General features: G+C 47.5%; 1 pseudogene; it reads right to left on the bottom strand.

Annotated features, from left to right (window-relative positions):
• Positions 1 to 2,117: 2,117 nt before the first annotated feature.
• On the bottom strand, positions 2,118 to 21,069 carry LOC127785702 (GDSL esterase/lipase At4g28780-like; annotated as a pseudogene).
• Between the last annotated feature and the right edge of the window lie 2,964 nt (positions 21,070 to 24,033).

Here is a 24,033-nt window from a genome sequence, read left to right as displayed (position 1 = left end):
ATGGGTCCCACAATTTTTTTAAAAAGAAAATACTACACAGAAACAAGGTGTTGCATCACCTACAATGAGCCTATGGGCTTGTTTGGCGCATTCCATCTTGTTTGGCGCAATCACAGAAACAAGGTGTTACATTACCTACAATGGGTCTATGGGCTTGTAACTAAGGGTGGGCAAAATAAGACCGAACCGAAGAACCGAACCGAAAAGACCGACACCAAGACCGAGAAATTCGGTTAGTAGTCCGGTCTTGGCCATTGAAAGACCGATATTTATTCGGGTAATTCGGTCATTGCTCTCAGTTAACCGAATTAACCGAGAAAACCGAATTGTGTCCCAATAAGCCCAGTAAACTACTAAACCCTAGAGGCAACCACACAACCACTCCCTCCTCCCACGGTCCCACCAGCCTCATGCAGCGCCGCCTCTCCCCAATTCCCCATCGCGTCGCGCACTCGCGCTCGGCTCGGTCACGGCGCCTCCACCGCGCCGCCTCCGGTTCCACGGCGCCGACACCGCCTCCGCCTTCCGCCTCCACAGTGCCGCCTCGGCCTCCACCGCGCCGGCGCCGCCTCCACCTCCGCGGCTCCGCCTTCCGCCTCTAGCCCTCCACCGCATTGGCGCCGGCGCCGCCTCCGTTCTCCGCCCTCCACCCTCCACCCTCCGTGCTCCGCCAGTCCGCCTCCATTGCGCCGCCTCCCCGGCCCGTCGTCCTCGACCTCTATCGCCCCGGCGTTGCATCCGCCGGTCCGTCCTCGACCTCCGTCGCGCCGACGCCGCCTCTGCCCTTCACCTACATCACGCCGCCTCCGCCGGTCCACCCTCTGCGAGCCCGTCTCTGCCTCAATGCTGCCACCGCGTCGCCTCCGTCTCCAGCCAGACTGCGGTGGGGGATTTGATGCGGTCGCGTTCGATCCGGTCTCTTCTCTATCAAAATTCGGTTAGACCGAGACCGAAACCGAATTTGTCGGTCCTAAGTTTTTTGGGAAGAAATTCGGTCCTCACTTTTCAAAGACCGAAATGACCGAAAGACCGAAGACCGAGACCGAATTTTGGTCAGACCGAACGCCCACCCCTACTTGTAACTTCATTTGGGACCCAGGCCCAAGTAGGGCCCACGTGGGGTGCACCCCTAACAGGTGGAGCATGACCCTAGGGACTCCTAGGTCATCCTCCCACCTCTTTAAATAGCTAGGTGCCCCTTCAGGGTTTCTCGGGTTTTTTCAGATTAAAGTTTAGCTTCGTTACTTGGCCGTATAATCCCGTGATCGGTTAGATCGCCGGGTTGTTCGTTACAGAACCCTAACTTATCATTTGTATTCAATTGCTATCTGCAATTTAGATTGCTTTTATCTTATTCTTGCTTGTTTCTTCGATTTGCTTATAGGAATAAGGTTGATCTGCACCCACAAGATTAACAACCCACGGAGTTAAGGCGCAACATAACAACGTCTTGTACCATTGTAGTTGGGTCGTTAACGTTTCTCCCAAATCGTAATTATCATCAACTCACCGAAAGATTGGGCCAATCCTAGCCATGAGCATCTCAAGTGGAGCTCAGGGTTCATCAGATAGGGTTGGAAAAGATCCGACTCATTGTGAGCCTGTCAGCAGAGAGAAGAATCCCCTCAAGGAACACATCGTCTCACTCATCTAACTTTTCTTTTTGGTATTGCTAGTAGTTATATGCTGTTTGTGCAATCCTTTCCCTAATTTGTTTGTGGTGTGCCAAGGGAGTTTGTGAAGGTCGGATCTCACCTTCGAAGGGAAGAGATACCCTCAGTGGAAGGAGGAGTGCATTTGAGGAACCTTATGGGGATAGGGTTGGAAAAAACCGAGCTCATTGTGAGCTTGTTAACATATAGTAGAATCCCCTCAAGGAGTTGAATTTCGGGAACGCATCATCTTACAAGAACTCCGGTGATATCTCTCTCACTCATCTAGCTCTGCTGCTTGGTACCACTAGTAGTTTAGTTGTTGTTTGTGTAATCCTTTCCCTAAATGTGTTACTGTCACTTTTTTGCTCGACTTGTTAATTTGCTTGTAAATCTGAGATTTTCGTAAATATCTGAAAATATTAGGAAATATTCGACAAATTCAGCTTATGCTTTTCCGTAAAGTTTGAAACGCCTATTAACCCCTCTCTAGACAATATCAAGGTCCTTTCAGCACCAAATTGTGCTTACCACGTTAAGTGTAGCGCGTAGTCATACTAAATTTATCGATTAGTTTACATATTGATTTTCAATCTGTCATCTTCTTGGCAACCAGCTGCTTGAAGTTGAACGGAGTGGTGAAGTGGGACATGCCATCGTAGAAGGTGGCGGCGGTGAGCTGTGCGGACCTCTGGGAGGGATGCACACGGTCCCAGAAGAGAAAACCTTCATGGTCCGTGCAGAGTGTGGAGTTTGGCAAACAATCATCCTCGGCGCCCATTATTCCGCTCCCACAGCATGCGCTATCGGTGTTCGTGAACCCTGTAGCAAAACAGACACAAGGTAAACTCTATGCATATAGATCTTGGATGACATAGTGGAGCCATAAAAATATTGTCTGACAAAACAGGGTATGTACTAATATACAACTCAAACAACTCAATAACCATAGGATGTAACACAGGATAACACAATGTTTGGTAGAACAACTTAAGTAATATTATGATGAAAAAAGAACACATTGACTAGCCAACAGAGCAAAGCTTACTACATTGTATAGTGGCTACATATTGGTTCTTAACGAAATCAGCATAGCTTATGGTGTATTGGCCCCTGCCTTTGTGTGATTATATAACTCAACAAATTGTTTGTCATTTTACTTGCTTAGAAGGTAGAGGGTTGGAGATATATCACTTCTTGTTTCCAATAAATTATAAGCGAATGTTATTTGACGGAATCCCATCCCCACAATATTAACAGGTGGCATATAGCTCCCAAGTCCCCACCACCGGTGCCACTATCTGCCGCAACTCCCAAAGTCCCCATCACCATGCTGTTTAGGGTGGAAAATAACATCTGAGATCTCGTTTGTTTAGAGATACATATATGTGCGGGCGTGCCAGTGTACCTAAATACACAATGTAAACAAAACATAGGGAACATGCTCTTTATTAATCTTAAAAGATCATAAATACAAATTCCCAATGTAATATATATGTATGCGCGCTCCATAATCTGTCATTGGACAGATCTGACTTGTGCGATGTGGTCTCCTGATTCCTGGGGCCTCGAGAAGCTCCCAGTTAATTACCTCCGCAGGTCTAGGCCTGCAAGAGAACCTCCGATTAAGCTGCTTGTGGTCGTCTCGTCATCTTCGCTTCGCGTTCTCCATGCATGGTTGTGATGATGATGTAGATGTGTGTGTGTGTGTGTGTGTGTGTGTGTGTGTGTGAGCGCCGACAGCGATCCATGGCCTCGTCGGTCCGTGCGCCAGTGTTGGAAGCCCACCCTCCGTCGTCTAGCCTCGTCGGTCTTGAACAACGTGTCGACGTAGATTGTTGGTGAAGACATGCATGGAGTTGCGTAGCTTGAACGACTTGACGTCACAGCAGTTGCGTCGAGATTAGATTAGAGAAGAATTAGGGAGGAATTATTGAAGATGGTTGATGTAGACGGCGGCCGGATTTAATCAAAGCTCGGCATCTCATTTGGGACAAATAAGAAAAACAAACAGGACTTCTTCAGCCCACGCATTGGTTTGTGCATGGCACTGTAGCAGCGATGCCATGTCGTCCTCCGATTGGTTGGCCACGTTGCCACAATAATTAACTTAATCAACATGCATTAGCTAGCTTGTTGCCATCCGACAGCACTGGCTCGCCGTCCTCCAGTCGTCCTTCCTCTGTACTGCAGCCATACTTGCCTCCATCGTCATCCGCTGGTTTCGACGCCATGCGTGATGCTTGACCTCCGGCATGAGAACTGATAGAAGTCTTGGCAGTTGGCGGTAGCTCCGGCGATCCTCGGCGCGCTTCGGCAGGGCGGCTTCCCGACGACCTCCTCCATGGTTAGCCCGCTCCAGTGCGGTGAAGCTTGCAAATCAAGGATGTCTGGTATCTCGGCGAGGTCGCAGCTTCGGGTAGATGCATCACTAGCGGCTTGAATTAGCAGCGTCGAGTCCAGGGACAAGTAGCACTGCGTCGGCTTGAACAGACACCGGCATCGATGAGGCTTCTGTGACGCGTAGATGAATCGGCCACCGCGACTTCCCCGGCGATGATGATACGTGCAGATGGATCCCTATGCATGGATGTGTGCGTGCTGTAGATGAAAGAAAACGAAACAATCTTGCTAGCTTTTACCTGGACTAGCCATCAAGCTCCTCTCCTGCGCTTGCTGATGATCGGATCACCACGCTCGCCCTCTCCTGCCGGACGCCGGGACTAGGGCCGAAGTTGCTCGCCGCCGCCGGTGCGTGTCGTCGATGGATGGATCGCCGATGAGAGTTGATGGATGGATGTGTTGATGCTGGATGGGTAGATGCGTTGATGATGGGTGGCTTGTGGATGCTAGATGCGTTGGTGAATGAATGTGTGGATGAGTTCGTGAATGCCCCTGGCTGCCGAGGGGTCGACGCCTTATATAGGGGTCTGAGGTCGGTGCTCGCCGCGTCCGCGCGCCGTTTCCTCCGCGTCAAGTTCGTTGCAGATAAGGCCTGATCGATCAGTTTGTTATTTGTTCATATCCTTCTTTGATTTTATCTCTTAGCTTCTCCTGGCATCAAATATCTGATTTGTAATTCGCTTTGTTTCTCTGCTGCTGGGCCACAGTCCGGTGATAAGCGCCTCGCCAGCGCTCGCGCGAAGTAACTAACTAGATCAAGTTTGTTATAGAGATAAAATCAATTGGTTTGTTGGTTATCTCTTAATTCATCTGGTTTTATCTCTTCCGCATATTAACTTCTGAAATCTTGGCACGTAGGCAGCTACCGTCTTCGGCCATGGGCCAAGCCCAGGATTAATCACTCGGATATGCATAGGTTGCTTAATCACCCAGGCATGCACACACATACGACCGTCTACTGTAGTACATGCATGCATGCACGTGATTGCCTCACCAGCCAATCTTCACACGGCTAGTTATTGGTTAGTTATACATGCACATATACTAATCCAAGTATATATATTCCCAGCTGCCTGTGCATGCATGTATTTGCGTGTATATACATGGCTGAGCATTGCGTAGAAATGATAAGCTAGCCAACTTACAAGCTGCTTGTTTGCTTTGTCCATCATGAGTAAGTCTTATGTACACATATAATCGCCAAAATACCATCAAACAGATGCCCCTCACCAAGTAAATTTTGATCGTGGAGCGAGCGAAATTAACTTGGTGTCGTGTTGGCTCATGCGATACATGTCCGGTAGAGTTTAGTCATGCGACGAAAGGACTCCCACGCTGAAGCTTATCTCCGGCCGTGTGGCGAAAGAAAAACAAAGCTAGACCGTCATCGGCCAGGACTCCAAATCCTTGGCAGTTACGAGTAATTTGGATGAAGCCTATATATTGCTGGTCATGCCTGTGCATCGATTATGCAATATGGCGCCTCAGGTGTTTAACTCCATTGCAGGTATATATCCATTGTCGATTCTTTAGCCGCCGGAATTAGGACGCTTCTTGATCATCCTGTACTTTTTCATCAGGCAACCATCTTGAGATGGCCAGGGAAGACGGAGCATCCAGGGGTGCAGGCAAGCGTGGCGCCAGCGACCGGGGCGGCGGAGAGCGTGTCCCGCGAGACGGGCGGAGAACGGGGGACAGGCGAGTAACATGGGACAGGCGCTCGGCAGGAGATAGACACATTGTCAAAGATAAGCGCCCGGGAGGATCCGGTGGCAAGCAACAGAAGGAGACCAAGGGTGACGACCCTTCCCAGCATATCGCGAAGATCCTGGTCCGTAGAGATGATCGAGGAGGATACAAACGCCACGGCGAGTCAATCGAATTCCTGCGTGACTAGCGTCATAAGAAGGAGAGAACTGCTCGTCTTGACAGACTTCCATTGCCGAAATCTTCTAAAAAGGGTCTGCGTATTGAAGATTCTCCACACCCCGAGCTGGACCGCACCATGCGTGAGAAGCGAGGAAAAAACCCCGTAGTTTACGAGAGGGTGTCATCCACGGAGTCTTTAAGCGATGATCGTCGCCGCCGCCGCTGCTCTGTGGTTCCCGACACGGAGCTTGATGCTGTCCAGTTGAGCGACTCCTCCTCCTCTTCTTCTTCTTCTGATGGCACTGGCAAGGTATTCGTGTTTCCCTAATTCTTTTTTTTTTCTCTTAAAATTCTATGTCATAGTGGTTTGATAACCTGTCTCTTAGAACATACTTGCAACTCAGGATACTATAGAGCAGGCAACTGCTTTGGGTGGACTTAAAGCTATTGCCTCTTCCGATGTTGCTCCGGTACCTATTGACGATGTACCTTCAGTTGTGCCGGCTGCTAATGCTCCTGTCCGCTCTTCTCCGGGACCCTCGACTCAAAAGCATCAGGAAGGTAAGGATGATTAGACTCCTAATAGAGGTCATATTCTCCTTTGCTTTCTCTTGATGTATTTTCTTCTTTCTTTGCTTTTTCTAAGAAAAGTGTACTATACCCATTGTAGAAACTTCAGGCAATCCATCCGACACAGCTTGCCAAATGAACGAGTTAATGGAGAAGACGTCCCGTTACCTTGCTAAGTTCGGGACGGGCGGTCGCTATCTCCAACTTAACTCTATGAGTTCGGCGACTGACGAATTGCCGATGCTGGAGCTTCCAAAGTCCACGCCCACTGAACGTCGCAACGCCCGCATGGTGGAGGAGGATCTATTTAGCACCCAAGATTGTTTGATGGAGAAACCCCTGAACAAGGAGGGCACCATAGAGTACATTGGTGCTGCCACCGCTGCATGGGAAAATAGTTACGAGCTTGGACGCCCCGCAGACTTGGAGAAGTTGATGTCTTACTTGGGGGCACTTGTGCAACGTCTTAAGGGAGAGCTCCCGGTAACCTTTGAAGGGAGAACTTTAGCTGCTCATGAAGGCGAGGCACGCTCTTCCTTAGCAAAGCTAGAGAGTGTGTGTTCAGACGTGCTACCAGACCTTGACCTCCTCAAGAGTGGCCATGAAGACATGGCCGCGGATCTTCTGAAGTCCAAGCAAGCAGGGGCTACCTGGAAGAAAGAGGCGGAGGAACACGAGCTGAAAGCCAAAGATGCGAGGGAGAAGGAGCACCAGTGTTTGGAATCAGAGGAGGCAGCCGCCAAGAACCTGCAAGTTTATGATAGTACCATCGACGGCGTCATGCAGCTGATAAAGCGTCGTGACGAGGCGAAGGTCTATTTGGGGCATCTTGCTGAAGAGAGGAAACGCCTTGCAGTGGCCGCGCCGCCAGAGGTGGCCGCCATTCTATCATATCGTAGAGAATCGGCGCCTTGGGGTAGTACGTCAAAGAATTAGAATAGCCTCCATATGCTTCTCCTTGGTTTACCTTAATTAGGATTTTTTTTTCGAGTCATGTAAAGCACATTAGAAGCGCTCTTAATTTAGATAATCAGCTAGCTAGTTTTTAATCTTTGAATAAAGTTGGGGCATTATCATGCACCCATTAATTAGGAGTACTTGTTTTATTATTTGAGTCTATCATATTGTCTTCATCGATATATATGGAGTGCTTGTGTTTTGTCCTCTTCGTTTTTTTTTCAACTTGCTAATATGTATTATCCCTTCTGTATCCGAATACTCGGCACTGCGCGCATGCGGCCACCGTCGCATATAGAACCCGATATATGGGAATATATGGCTGTAATTTATAAGTGCATGAATACATATGAACTTCTGTTGATTATCACGGCGGCAACATATTGAGCCAAGGCCAGCCAGCAGTTTGCATTGTTAAGTTAATTCCTTTTTAACAAACCCATCTTGTGGCAATGTGGCCGAGCAATCAGAGGACGACACATCATCACCATGCTACAGTGTCATGCACAAATTCTGTACTCACGCAGCTGCATGCATGATCTCTTCCATCAATTCCTGGTTTGCCTTCTGTACAAGTTGCTTTATATAATAGATCAACCCATGTGGGGTAGTAGCACCGTTCAGAAAGTCTGGCGCTTTGAGAATAGGTGAAGAATAAAAATGACTTCAGGTATAAGCTGTCCTCCTGAGGTCTCGAGGCGAAGATCCATGCCTTCAAATAATAATTAAAGGAATTTTGTCGGGACCAAGTATAGGTGCCAGCCAACAAAATAACTTGAAATTTTCTCCTACTCGCAGCGACAAAGACCCATGCCACAATTGAAGACATTTTATCAGACCGATTGAGACCGTTGATATATCGCGGTGCCTGCCTCATCAGCATGAAGGGTTTCACGGCTTGGTGCTGACCGCGTTGGTGCGCCGCCCCGCTCCCAAGAAAGAAACATCTTATCAATCCGGACGCGACCACTTGACTGTTGTGATGCCGACCCGTCAGGTTGAAAGGTGTATAGCCCAATGGCGACTTCAGAGTGTTATGTTGCCTCCAAATGACGTGAAGCGAAAACCCTGCATCACGAAAAGGAAAACGAGAGAGGAAAAGAGAAAAAAAAACTAGAGTATGGTTGCTAGAGTCGAGCAAACCAGGTGAGTTGATAGAAAGAAACCCAGCAAGAAAATGATTTTGTTGATTTTTCTTTTAAAATGTTGGCTTTCCCACTGAACACTGGCTATGTGGTAGCGTTAGATAAGATTGCCGAAGAACGTGTCGCGGGAATCGCCGAATGACCATGACGATTTCTCCCTGTCAACCTAACTTCCTGGTGTGCTTGTGTATAGGAGTAGCATACATGGTGATACTTTCAGAAGGCAGCGAAAATCCATGCTCTAGCCTTTCAGTTCACTAGGTACCACCACGAGTCCCATGCCCCCGGTATTGTGCTTCATCGAACCGGGAGAATTAGGTATGGCTGAATTAAGATAGGGTTATAGGGGAACGGCTGTGAGAGTGGCCTTTTCCTTTTGCCGAGGATGGTGAATGGCTATCCTCCTACTTCTGACAGAATGTAGTGGAGATCACTGATTGCTTGGATCTTTTTGTTTCTTCTTTTTTTTTTTTGCTTCGCGGCTTCATGACACCACGCCTTCATTGAGATTGATATTGGATTGTTTTCTTGAGTTGAGATCATCACGACTTTGTTGAGATTGATCTGGGATCTTGGCATCCTTAGAACTTGGAGGACAACCATTCCCCTTTGTGGGCTATGTAATCCTCGCAGGCCCATTTCTTTTGTAAAGTCCCTTGTTGACATGCCTCACAGGGATGGCAAGTGGCTGCACACTGAACCACAACTTGTGTTGAGGTAGGTAGCCCTTTCTTACTCTTCTCCTATAGTCTTCCCTAGGGCTTGGTATCTCCATAGGTCTGAAGCACACCGAAGGACACGAAGGCGTAGGGACCTTGTTACTAGGAAGTAACCCAATCAAGTCTTTTTGCTATTCCTCGGAAATATGCACCCGTAGTACTTGTGTGTTGGCGTGAAGGATGTTTAGTTGTAAGCACAGTCTGTCATGGTCATCCATTGAATCCTGTAGAGGTGTTCTAAGGTTGCCTTGTCTTCTTCTACCAGCTCAGTGTGATATGTGGAAAGCCATTTTGATTTTTTTTTGTGGGATGTGGCGTCCATTTTGTAAAACAAAACGTGGAGCACTAGACAATGCAATGGTCAATGCACGTTGGCAAGCTCACAGTTTTTTTTAAAGAAAACAAGAAAACAAGAGGCGCAGGGTTTTATAGAAAATATTTTTTTAAGAACCTCCCGTTGATTGGCGGCATTGGTCGTGATCCTTGATGATCAATCAGCTGGTAAGCACCTCCGTCATATGCTTGCTCGATGACGTATGGCCCCTCCCATTTTGGTTCGAACTTTCCCTTTGTCTTGTGTGTAACGACGATGGGACGTCGTAGAACGAGTACGAGATCGCCCTTCCTGAAGACTCGTTGCTTGACGAGCTTATCATAGGCTCTCACCATGTTTTGGCGATACAACTCTAAATTTTGAAGGGCGCCTAGGCGCTCTTCCTCCACGGCATCAAGCTCCTGAAATCGGAGGCGAATATGTTCGTCTTTAGTAAGTTCATCGTGGATTGCTACTCGTAGAGATGGTAGCTGAATCTCCAATGGCAACACAGCTTCACTCCCATAGACGAGAGAGTATGGGGTGGCTTGTGTCGGGGTACGAACTGTGACTCGGTACGCCCATAGTGCTTCATAAAGACGATCATGCCAATCCCTTCGATGCTTGTCTACCGTCTTCTTTAAGATCTTGCCGAGGGTCTTGTTGAAGGCTTCGGCCATCCCATTGGCTTGAGGGTAATAACCGGTGGAGTAGTTCCATTTGATCTTGTATTTCTCCATGAACCTATAGATCTTCTGGGACTTAAAGGCTTTGGCGTTGTCGGAGGTAATGTGATGTGGTACCCCGAAGCGGTAGATGATGTGTCGTTCGAGGAAGTTGATGACTTCACTGCTCTTCACTTCACGCAGAGGCACAGCTTCCGCCCACTTGGAGAAGTAGTCTGTTGCAGCGAGGATGAAGCGATGCCCCCTTGAAGAAGGTGGATCGATGAGGCCGATGACGTCAATTCCCTAGGCATCGAACGGCCAAGAAGGAACCGTCGGGTGAAGCGGAGCCGGCGGTTGGTGCTTGAAATTGTCATGGATCTGGCAGCCATGACAGGTTTTCGCTGTCTTCAGGCAATCTGCCATAATGCCTGGCCAATAGTACCCTGCTAGTCGGATGCTATGGTACATTTTTGGTCCGCTTTGATGCCCACCACATACTCCATGGTGGACTTCTTGAAGAACTTGATTGGCTTCACTACGATCAACGCACCGAAGTAAGACCTCTTGCCCATAAGACCGCTTGTAGAGGACACCGGCCTTGTAGATGTATGAGGGAAGTCGTCACTGTAGTTGGCGTCTCTCGACAGGATCTTCAGGTAGAGAGCGGTGCTTGAAGTAATCGAGGAAGGGTTGACGCCAGTCTTCCTCTTTAGCAGAATTAGTCGTGATGATGTTGACTTCTTTGGGGATGAGCTCTAGGACAGCTGGGAAGGAGCCACCTTTCTTCAACAACAACTTGCGCAGGATTGTCTCCTTGAAAGACCAACGCTGTAGCCAGTTTTGCCAGAGCGTCAGCTGGCGCATTTTTGCTTCGTGGCACATGGATGACCTCGATGTGTTCAAACTTGTCCATAAGCCTCCGGGCCACTGTGTAATATGGCACCAGTTCTGGTTTACGAACCTCATAAATACTGTTGATTTGTCTAATAATGAGCTGAGAATCCCCATGGGCTCTTAAGGAACGTACCTCCATAGAGAGCGCCAAGAGAAGACCAAAGATGAGAGCCTCATATTCCGCCTCGTTGTTAGAACACTCCTCCTTGAGAAGAGAGAACGAGTGGTAGATCACACCTCTTTGTGGAGTTTTGAACACCAATCCCGCCCCGGCTCTCCGTCGAGGGGTGCCGTCGGGGTTGACGTCCTTACGTGAGGCTCCGTCGAAGTAAAGCTCCCACTGTTCCTGAAGCTCTGCGGTGAAAATCTCTTCATCCGGTAGATTGGTGATGAGTGGGGAGTCATCTGGCACTGGATGTGCAGCAAGAAATTCTGCCAAGGCTTGGCCCTTAATTGCTTTCTGCGGCACAAAAGTGATATCATATTCCATCATGAACAGGGCCCATTTACTTAGTCGCCCAGTGAGCACAGGCTGACTTAGCACATACCTTATAGGGTCCGCCCTTGCAATGAGCTGGATCTGGTGCGCCAACATGTAGTGCCTTAGTTTCTTCAATGCAAATATGAGGGCTAAACATAACTTCTCAATTGGGGAGTAGTTTTGTTCAGCACCGACCATGGTGCGACTTAAATAGTAGCAAGCCACCTCCTTCCCTTCATCATTATGTTGAGCGAGGAGAGCGCCTATCGAGGCAGGCTGCGTTGCAATGTAGAGAATAAGGGGGCGCCCTTTAACAGGAGCTGCCAGTACTGGAGGATTAAGCAAGTACCTCTTGATATTATCGAAGCCATTTTGGCATTCTTCATCCCACACAAAGGGTGTGCCCTTCTTCATGAGCTTTGAGAAGGGTTGGATCCGGCCCGAGAGGTTGGAAATGAAGCATCGGATGTACGCCAGCTTCCCTTGTAGTTTCCTCAAATCCTTGAGTTCTCGAGGGGGCGGCATGTTAAGTATCGCCTTGACCTTCTTTGGCTCGATCTCGATCTCTCGATGACGGACGACGAAGCCGAGGAAGACACCGGATTGGACGGCAAAGGCGCACTTGAGAGAGTTCATCTTAAGTTGGTGTCGACGTAGTCACTCAAAGACAATGCGAAGGTCTTTTTGATGATGTTCGCGATCTTTGGTCTTGACTACCATGTCATCGACATAACATTCCACTAAATGATGGATTAAATCGTCGAGGACGAACTGCATGGCATGCTGGTATGTGGCACCGGCGTTCTTCAACCCGAATGGCATGACAGTGTAGTAGAAGTTCCCTTTAGGGTTCTAAACGCCGTGTCGAAGGCATCAAGGGGATCCATCTTGATCTGGTTATAACCTGATGAGCCGTCCATGAAGGACAGTGCGCCATAACCCGTTGTTGAATCAACCACCATCTCCGTGATTGGTAGGGGAAAGTCGTCTTTAGGACAAGCACGATTCAAGTCGCGAAAGTCTACGCAGACTCGAACTTGTCCATTCTTCTTTTCCACAGGGACGATGTTGGCTAACCACCGAGGATATTGTATCTCCTTGATAAAACCCACGTTGATGAGTCGATCGACTTCGGCGATGACTTGGTCTTGGAACTCTGGCCTTAAGCGCCTTGGTGGTTGCTTTACTGGCCGAAATTGGGGATCAATCGCCAGCTTATGGGTGGCGACACGAGGGTCACGTCCTGGCATCTCCTTGTATGTCCAAGCGAAGCAATCTCGGGATTCCATCAAGAAGCTTCGATAGTCTTCTCGCTCTTCTTTCGTTAGCATGCCACTAACGAAAATAGGGCGTGGATCATCCTTAGTTCCTAAATTCATCTCCACCAACTCGTCAATGGTTGGTTGGCCCCTGCAACATCGAGCTCCTCTTCTACCCCAACAGCTGCAACCTCAAAGGGGTGTTGTTGGAGTAAAGCATCACCTATTGTAGTGGTACTTATGGTGCAGCAATGAAATATATCATCTTCAAATACTTCATCTTCATCATCGGGTTCATCTACGTTGATATAGCCGAGACCGTACTTTGGTTGTTCTTTACATCTCCTCTTGATAAACTCTTCCGCTTGTGCCCACCAGTCCTCGCATACTGCTGGAGGTGGTGGCAACCTGTTGTTTCGCTGTAGGTTGATGCCCGCCTTCTCTAATAGGCGAGCCATTCTAGGCTCAGCCTTCATGGTCGTGCACGCTTCTTCTGTATCAGAATGAGGCTTAGGGAATTCGATTACAGAATCACACTCTTGTACCTGTGGGATCTTGTAGAGAATGGTCCGGGATGTAGAAGAAGATGGATCTGGAATTGCCCATACCTCTAACGGGGTAGAAACTGAAGTGTAGAGGGCTGGGGGCTGCATGCACTGAGCACCCGCTTTTACCTCCTCTATCTCTGCAACTCTCTTCTTGACCACTCCCTGTTGTGCAAGCGCGGCTTCCTTGCTTGGACTCCGTCTTGCCTGTAAGGTGATGGTAGTTGGCACATCGCCGTTGCTTTTGGGCGGTTTCTCGCTTCCTCAAGAGGTTGCCCCCAAGGTGATCGGTGTTGAGGTAGAGCGTCTTGCTTTGAGCAATATTGGTGTAGTAGATGGGGCAGACGTGCTGGTTTCAGCGGGAGATGGAAGCTTGGTGCTGAGGTTGGTTGCTAAAGAAGAATTTCCCCGCCTACTATTCTTGCGATTCCTTGACGAAGATTCGCTAATGATTGGGGAGCATGGCATAATGAGGCGTCTCACCTCAGGGGTTGTCTCGGTGCCGGGTTCAATAATGATGTCTGCTGCCGGTGCTGTCCGCCCAAGTTGTTGCTTGTTTTCTTCAACAGGGAAGTAATACTTGGCGTTGGCATGGTATGATTCTTGAATAGTGTATGGTGAGAAGTTGCCAATGATGCGCTGTTGCACTCCATTGCCGTTAAGGAATTTTAGGCATTGATGGAGAGTAGACGGCACGACACGGTACTTGTGAATCCACGGTCGTCCCAAGAGAGCAGAGTATGATGTGTTGGCTTCAATAACAAAGAACCGCACCTTGAAGCTGAATGTAGACATTTGGATCTTGATAGTAATGGCGCCTAATGTTGGCTTGCCCTGGTTGTCAAAGCCACAGATCACCACGTCTGTTGGCTCCAAGTCTTTTGTTGTGAAACCTGCTCGAGTTAGACTTCGAACGGGTAGAATGTTCACAGCATATCCTGGGTCAATGAGAATCCATCGAAGATGAGCAGAACCAATGTTTCCTTCAATGTAGAGGGGACGATTATGATCGCCCCCTTCGATGATGTTATCTTCATCAGCGAAGGTAATCTCATTCACAAACAAGGGGTTGTCGTAGAGTCGATGCTTAGCCATATCAACTTCGTAAACTTCCAAGCCTGCAACGCCTTTATAAGAGCTTCGCGCAGATCAGGCACCATCATAAGAGCATCATAGACACTCAATAGTGCTGGGATCCGTTTGAGATGCGCAAGAACGTTGTAGTCGACAGCAGGCTTCTCTTTGCTTCTAGTTTTTGTTTCTGGAGCTTCTGGAGCTTCTCCAGGAGGAGAGGCCTCCTTGGCAGGCTTGTCTACATTTGGAACTTTGGACTTGTGTGGATCCGGCAAGGTCTTCCCCCCTCGCAGGCTTATGTTGAACTCTTCTACCTTCGTCTTCTCTGGATCCAAATCAGCATGGAATATTTCTCGCTCCCTTCCCGTAAACGTTTCATCGGAACCGGTACTCGTGGAGTCATTGTAGGTGAGGATGACATTGCATGGAGCAATGTTTGGAGTCGGGGTAGAATTGTCCACCTCCTTAGCCTCCCTTGTGCTTATTGAGGATTGCTCCCAACCCTTGGGCAGAAATTGCGCCAAAGTAGGTAGCTCACGACCCCGGCGGGGAAAAGACTCGTCTCCCTCCGAGAAGGGGACAAATTGAGGTGGAGGACGTCGCCGACTTGGGTCTAGCCATCTTCTTGAAGTTGGGTGAGTATGCGGTGACAACTTCATTTGTGGGCGACGGGGTGGAAAGCTCATTGGTTGAGGACAGATGTGTCAAGAGACCAGTCTTCCTCTGGGACGGAGCTCTGGGCGATGCGTGAGCTAACGAGTTGGTGTAGACGCTGCACCTTGCGATACTTCCTCCTGTAGTTGCGCAGGGGATGAGGACTGTTTGCCCGTCGAGCATGCGAAATGTGTCGACGAAGATTGTCGGAGACAGCTTCTAGAGCCTCAAGCAGCTCCACCTCTGTGTGTTGCACAGCTGGGGTAGGCAGCTTTGGAGTAGCGGCTAGATCAGGGGCACGCAGGGATGCAGTACTTGAGCGCCTATTGGAAGCTTTGACACGCAACTTCTGTGCAGCTTGGATGTCTCCCTTAATCTCAGCTACAACGGACTCCTTCAAGAGGGTCCGGGCTTCAAGCATGAGGGTTCGCCGCTCCTTCTTCGCCTTGGCAGAAGCACGCTTGCGTTGCTTCTTAGACTGGGCCTCCTGGAATTGGGTCACATCTTGAGCTTGTTGCATGTAGACCTTGGAGCCATACTCGAAGAATGTCACCGGTGGTAGTGATCCAAACTGAATCACAAAGGGCGTCGGGGTGTTCTCGATGATGGAAAGTCCCCCTGCAAGAAGGAGCCTTGGTCAGGTACACTCCACGTTGAAGATCATCATGTAGCATGTTGGTGTTGGTTGGATGAACGGCGAAGACGAGCTTGACGACCACAGCATAGCGAAGATGGGAGGAGAACCAGGTCCCACTGGGCGTGCCAATTTGTTTAGGGTGGAAAATAACATCTGAGATCTCATTTGTTTAGAGATACATATATGTGCGGGCGTGCCAGTGTACCTAAATACACAATGTAAACAAAACATAGGGAACATGCTCTTTATTAATCTTAAAAGATCATAAATACAAATTCCCAATGTAATATATATGTATGCACGCTCCATAATCTGTCATTGGACATATCTGACTTGTGCGATGTGGTCTCTTGATTCCTGGGGCCTCAGGAAGCTCCCAGTTAATTACCTCCGCAGGTCTAGGTCTGCAAGAGAACCTCCGATTAAGCTGCTTGTAGTCGTCTCGTCGTCTTCGCTTCGCGTTCTCTATGCATGGTTGTGATGATGATGTAGATGTGTATGTGTGTGTGTGAGCGCCGGCAGCGATCCATGGCCTCGTCGGTCCGTGCGCCGGTGTTGGTCGCCCACCCTCCGTCGTCTAGCCTCGTCGGTCTTGAACAACGTGTCGACATAGATTGTTGGTGAAGACATGCATGGAGTTGCGTAGCTTGAACGACTTGACGTCACACCAGTTGCGTCGAGATTAGATTAGAGAAGAACCAGGGAGGAATTATTGAAGATGGTTGATGTAGACGGCGGCCGGATTTAATCAAAGCTCGGCATCTCATTTGGGACAAATAAGAAAAACCAACAGGACTTCTTCAGCCCACGCATTGGTTTGTGCATGGCACTGTAGCAGCGATGACATGTCGTCCTCCGATTGGTTGGCCACGTTGCCACAATAATTAACTTAATCAACATGCATTAGCTAGCTTGTTGCCATCCAACAACACTGGCTCGCTGTCCTCCCGTCATCCTTCCTCTGTACTACAGCCATACTTGCCTCCATCGTCATCCGCTGGTTTTGACGCCATGCGTGATGCTTGACCTCCGGCACGAGAACTGATAGAAGTCTTGGCAGTCGGCGGCAGCTCCGGCGATCCTCGGCGCGCTCCGGCAGTGCGGCTTCCCGACGACCTCCTCCATGGTTAGCCCGCTCCAGTGCGGTGAAGCTTGCAAATCAAGGATGTCTGGTATCTCGGCGAGGTCGCAGCTTCGGGTAGATGCATCACCAGCGGCTTGAATTAGCAGCGTCGAGTCCAGGGACAAGTAGCACTGCGTCGGCTTGAACAGACACTGGCATCGATGAGACTTCTGTGACGCGTAGATGAATCGGCCACCGCGACTTCCCCGGCGACGACGATGCGTGCAGATGGATCCCTATGCATGGATGTGTGCGTGATGTAGATGAAAGAAAACGAAACAATCTTGCTAGCATTTACCTGGACTAGCCATCAAGCTCCTCTCTTGCGCTTGCTGATGATCGGATCACCGCGCGCGCCCTCTCCTGCCAGACGCCGGGACTCCGGCCGAAGTCGCTCGCCGCCGCCGGTGCGTGTCGTCGATGGATGGATCGCCGATGAGAGTTGATGGATGGATGTGTTGATGCTGGATGGGTAGATGCGTTGATGATGGGTGGCTTGTGGATGCTAGATGCGTTGGTGAATGAATGTGTGGATGAGTTCGTGAATGCCCCTGGCTGCCAAGGGGTCGACGCCTTATATAGGGGTCTGAGGTCGGTGCTCGCCGCGTCCGCGCGCCGTTTCCTCCGCGTCAAGTTCGTTGCAGATAAGGCTTGATCGATCAGTTTGTTATTTGTTCATATCCTTCTTTGATTTTATCTCTTAGCTTCTCCTGGCGTCAAATATCTGATTTGTAATTCGCTTTGTTTCTCTGCTGCTGGGCCACAGTCCGGTGATAAGCGCCTCACCAGCGCTCGCGCGAAGTAACTAACTAGATCAAGTTTGTTATAGAGATAAAATCAATTGGTTTGTTGGTTATCTCTTAATTCATCTAGTTTTATCTCTTCCGCGTATTAACTTCTGAAATCTTGGCGCGTAGGCAGCTACCGTCTTTGGCCATAGGCCGAGCCCATGATTAATCACTCGGATATGCATAGGTTGCTTAATCACTCAGGCATGCACACACATACGACCGTCTACTGTAGTACATGCATGCATGCACGTGATTGCCTCACCAGCCAATCTTCACACGGCTAGTTATTGGTTAATTATACATGCACATATACTAATCCAAGTATATATATTCCCAGCTGCCTGTGCATGCATGTATTTGCGTGTATATACATGGCCGAGCATTGTGTAGAAATGATAAACTAGCCAACTTACAAACTGCTTGTTTGCTTTGTCCATCATGAGTAAGTCTTGTGTACACATATAATCGCCAAAATACCATCAAACACATGCGCGAGCCTGTGCTGGCACCACCGTCCGCTGCGAGAGCTCCCCGCCTTCCTCCTTGATTTGTTTTCTCCCAAATCGAGCCAAGTCATCACCGCCTATACCAAGCAGATTACCAGCCTTCACAAGTCTGTTATCATGCTTGCAAGTCCACCGGTGGCAAGGTCTTGTTGTGTATGCGCCGGAAGTCGGTGGCACTAAGGGGTGGCTTTGGTGGCGAGGAGGATGTCGGTAGCAGCAGCAAGGTGTCATCTCCGGTATCACTTTGTTGGACCTTACGCACGGGCGTTGGCATAGACTCAGGCAGGCAGTGCAACTTCGGATAGGCGACACCAGTGTGACGTGACCTCAAAGCACCTCCTTCACCTGGAGTACTTGCTCAACGACCGGTGCTTTCGGAGCTTGCTGAAGATGATGATTTTGGTTTCCGCAGGGAATCAGCTTGTTATCGATGGGATATTGATCTGGTACCACGGGTATCTTGGATGGGTATCAGCCGATAATGGCGGGTACCATATCTGATATAGAAAAGTATTAGTTGTACCAATAGGTATCAAAATTCGATACTATCCAGTGTCATCCTATCAAGATGGTATACCGTTATATAACAGCGCCCTAAATTAACTAAATCACCACAATATGTTGTAAAATGAAGGATTTACCGAATGCCTTTGGATGTGCGAAGTTATCCATTGCTTGGTCGTAAAAGTTGCCAAGGGAGTACACTAGGCCATGCAGCCTGGAGGTGAGTCCGGTCAGCATCGGCTTGATGGCATCATCGAGGCCTATGGCCAGCTGGTTCAGATCGTCGTCGCAACCGCCGGTGCCACTCAGCAGTCGCACCACCGGCACGCATCCTAGTGGCCCCACATTGATTATTGCAAACTTCCTAGCACCACCCTTGTACAGATCCTAATGTGCATAGAACCAATTGTGTGAGCAGAGTTGCAAATATGGTCCTAATTTTAGAGAGATGATTCGAACATATTATCGCCGAAATTGCTTCAAGTACACCTTTGCAATTTTAACTATGCAATAACTAATCCCAGGTAAAGAATAACCAACCACACCCGTAGAGATCGATGGTGAACAGTTTTTTTCTTTTTTTTTTGTTAAAAATAATAAATACTCCCTCTGTTACACAATGTAAGACTTTTTAGCATCGTCCACATACATATAAATGTTAATAAATCTAAACACATATATATGTCTAGATTCATCAATATCTAAATAAATGTGAATAATGTTAGAAAGTCTCGCATTGTGAAACAGAGAAAGTAGCATGTAGTTAGTGTGGCACCGTGATGGCAGCCGAGTAATTGGAGATGAGGCTGGCGTAGAGCGTGGCCACATCGTTGATCCCAGACTGGCCTCTGCGTACGCGAACAGGTCGTTGCTGCCGATGCCGAAGAGGAACAGGGACCTGGACAGAAACTTGCTGGTTGCTCGACTCCCATGCCTAGCCTCAACGTGAGCCATGGTGCTCTCGAAATACCGCACCTGCTTCGATAATGGAATATTTTCTCCCGCATACTGTACATACTTAGTGCAAGTGCATTAGTGCAATAGTGCTATGGGCATTCAGGAGGAATTAATTAGTTTTTCATTGGCAGTTTTCCGGTTTATTGCTACAGAAAATAGAATTAATTCACTGGTTTTCTCATCATTTTTCTTTTTTCTACCTTGATTTTCGATCGCTGAGAAAGTATAAATGTTTTAATATAAAATTATATTTTGTAAGCCATAGCTCGACCAATAAGATGTTCAGTACGTAGCTTATAAATGTGTTTGGACTAATTATAATTTTTTTGATGATTAATTAGACAAATAGTGTGCTTACGGTGGAGTCCAGGATGCCAGCTCCAGCAGAAGCGTAGCTCACTCCTCTACTGACAGCGGCCACTACCAGAGAGTTGCTACGTGCAGGTGCAAGCGACAGGTAAGCAGGAGGGCTCTCATTGAATCCCAGAGCCTTTGCTGCACAAATTCATTTCAAATTTAGAAATCAAGGTTGAATATTAATTAAGAAATAACCTTGAGATATACGCAAGCAGGTATACAGTCCCTGTTATCACGAAAACCTTTGTTTCAACTCAAACTTTGGAGGTATGAAGTTTCATTATGATACGCGTATAAGTATGCTTAAAAAATACAATCACTCCATTATATTTTTATTGGGTCTCTTCAAATGTTTAACTAGAAAACATTAGGAACAAAAATTATTATTGCGGTCCACAACGGCATGTTTCTTGCCAAAACAGACCTTATCAAATTTCAAAATTTGATAATTCTATGCTTTTGTAAGAAAACAAAACCAAACTACACGGTTTCACCCTCCTTGACCTTGTCAAAAACTTGACATTAATAATCTTTGGCATTACCAACAAATAATAAAGTTTTTTTTGGCATTACCAACAAATAATAAAGTTTTTTTTTAATTTTGGCAATGAACCAAATAGGACCACCTACCTACCTATGAAGTCGGCGACGTTGTAGCCGTTGCTGAATCGCCCGGTTGGCCTGGAGGTTGGGTAATCAACGCCATAGTAGGGCTTGTTAGCTCTCGGGACGTTTTCCCCGGACAAATAGTTGTTGTTGCCGACGTCCATCGTCGAGCCGCCGAACACGAACACCGCCGGCACCTGCTGTGTAATCTCGCTCGGCCGGACGGCGGAACGACGGCCGGCGCCGGCGCCGGCGAAGGCAACGGCGCCAAGAACATGGATTGACACCAGGAGAAGACGGCGAATAGCCTTCGCTGCTAACTGGCGCGCCATGATGTGGTCTGAATTAGCTGCAGATACGTACGGCTAGGCTACGGATATCGCGATAAGGTGTTGATGGAATTAAAGGAGCCAGCTTATTTTTGTTATATTGTATATATAAACTAGCAACAGTACCGGTGCGTTGCAACGGAAAAAACTGCCGTTTGATAGTGTGACACCTCGAGAATCTTAAATCGGTAAAAATCAAGTCTAATTTGATATATTACCAAGTCAGTAGAACCAAATCCAATTTGATGAATTAGCATAGGATTTAGGCGTTAATCTTAGATTTACATTGCAATGGGATGGAAAATTCATACTATATATGTACACACGGGATGATGTGATAAACAATAACAAATAATTTCAACACTGGTCAGAAAAATATTGACAAATTAAAACAACAATCTCCGAATTAAACATTAAGTTTAAAAGGAAAAGGTCCACAATAAGATGAGATGGCATTTTGATAACATTTGCAACGGGAAAAGTAATGTTATGATAATGATCCACTTATGATCTAGAAATACTCATTGTAGATAAGGACTCTTTCATTTTTTTTTCTTAAAAAAAGATCACGATCAGACACCTGCATAAAACAAATCTTTTACAAGGAAAAAATTACCTAAACATGATAGATTAATCTGTCTATATAAATAATACAACTTAATACAAAGTATTCCTATTTTTTAAACTTTTTGTTGAATACAATCTAGAAAAAGAAACAAATTTAGGAATTAATAAAATAAAGAATATTGAAATATGAGTTTAGAGTATATATAGAAATAAAATTTATAAATAACATAAATTATAAAATAAATAATATTCGATGGGGAGTCTAGAATATTCTCCAAAAGAGGCTAGAGTGCATATAGTAATACAATTTAGAAAAAGAGTTGAAATCTGAAATAAAAAAAATAAGAAGAGTTTAGAGTCCAGCCCAAACTTGCGGCCTTCTTTTACGCGCGGCCCAATAGTGCGGTGGCAAGAAGCGGGAGAAGCCGGAGCCGTCCAATCGAATTGATCCCAACCTAAATATATACTCGGGAGCCAAAACTTTACCCCCTAATTTTCCGCGGCCCTGATCCCCTCTTTCTCTCTCATAGTGATGGCGGCGGCGACGACCTTCCACCGAGCAGCGGCGGCAGAGCCCTCCCCCCATGAGCGGTGGCAGCGGTGCCCTCCCCCCCCCATCCCGCACTTGCGGCAGCGGCACCCTAGCAGGAGGCGCCCGTGTGCATCATCTCCGCGGTGCAGCAGGCGAGCCCGAACGTCATGGGCCAGATAGAGCCCCGACGTGCCCAGTACATCAGGTCGTCAACCTTGGAGATCACGAACTCCGCCGCCTTGGAGTTCGGCCGGCGACGGCGCCCTCCCCCACCACCGGCAGCGGTGGCAACGGCTTCCTCCTCCATCCCCGTCTTCCGGTGTTGGGCGCAGGAGCAGTCGGTGGTTGGAGCGGGCGCTACGGCAGCGGACGCGATGGCGACGAGTGCGGTCACCGGTGGCGGTGGTGGGTCCATCCCCCTCCTCGTGATTTTTTTAGATAATTGAATATAATCCTGGCCTTTGCTCAAAGAGCTACAGCCAATTATTACACCAATTCAAGAAAAACTCACACCTGAATAAACAAAAACACAGACAAACTAATAAAAACTTACAGAGCATAACAAGATCACAAAAATAATTGAATTATATTTATAAATGTCCATCCAAAGTTAGCGAACAGTTGCATAACCATTGACTCAAGATTACAATATGCAGCTTTCACTTTGATTTCATCATCACACTTTAGTAGTTGAGCCTAGGACCGGAGCTAGTATGTTGTGCTGAAAAGAACCTGCATATAGGACATAGATGGTGATTTATCAAAAACCATATCATTTCTACACAACCATATAGCCAACATATAGCGGATGCTCCAACAAGAATAAGTTTGGTAGATTTTTGGGTGAATAGCTAATATGGTCCCTAAAGTTTCGCTTCGGGCTTAGTTAAGTCCTTAGGGTTTCAAATCGTCCAAACAAGTCCTCCAAATTAATTATTTGGATTAATATAGTCCTTGGATCCACAAAATGTGCCATGTGAGCATACCAAGTTATCCTCGCATGTAGCAGTATGAATGAAATGATCATTCTACCCTTATATACCATATATATATAGAAAACAAAGAAAAAAAGAAGACAAATGTTTCACACGTGTATGATCGTTTTAGAATTGTCACTTACGATTACTGCAACCAAGCATTGATCATATAAATTCCTTTGTCGGCCACCCTCCGCAACAATGTTGGGCTAGGCTGGCCTGTTATTTTTTTGTTTGTGTATTTTTTTCCTTGGTTCGCAGTTAATATGATTGGGAATTGTAGCCTGAAAGCGACAGATCCTTCATCGACACTAGTCGCTTAATGTTTGAGAAGAAGCCAGTAGGCACCCTCACCCCATGTAGGGATTTGCACAATGCCATTTTCTTCTCTCTTGTCAAGGTGTAGCAAGCAGGCGGTAGGTACACTTTTCCATTATTACCTTCATCCACAGGATGAAGCTCTTTCCTTATTTGCATATCCACGAGGTCCTTACGTGATTTTAGCCCATCCTTGGTCTTAGTTGGTATGTCCAGTATAGTCCCAATGGTGCTATCGAAGACATTTTTCTCTAGGTGCATGACATCGATAGAATGGCGTATGTCTAAATCTTTCTAGTACGGAAGGTACTTAAAGAAAATGGAATGCTTCTTGAATGGCACGCTAGGGCTTGCTGGCACTTTGGCATCATTTCTCTTCTGCTTATTTGTTTCCTTCTTTTTTACCTTCCCAAAAACAACCTTCAGGTTTTTGGTCATTCTGAACACTTTATCACCCTTCCAAGGTTCTGGTGCTACACCTTTCTCAACAGTAACATCGAAATATTCTGCTTGGGAGCGGTACGAGTGATTCTTTCTTAAGAAACGCCGGTGCCGCATGTACACTAGCTTCTTCGATCCCTTAAGATACCTGTACACGGTACCATCCACACAAATAACGCAACCCG

Source organism: Oryza glaberrima, chromosome 10 (genome assembly GCF_000147395.1).
Source record: "Oryza glaberrima chromosome 10, OglaRS2, whole genome shotgun sequence".
Lineage (NCBI taxonomy): Eukaryota > Viridiplantae > Streptophyta > Magnoliopsida > Poales > Poaceae > Oryza > Oryza glaberrima.
The sequence above is the reverse complement of the archived record's forward strand: the minus strand, read 5'-3'. Positions and strand labels throughout refer to the sequence as shown.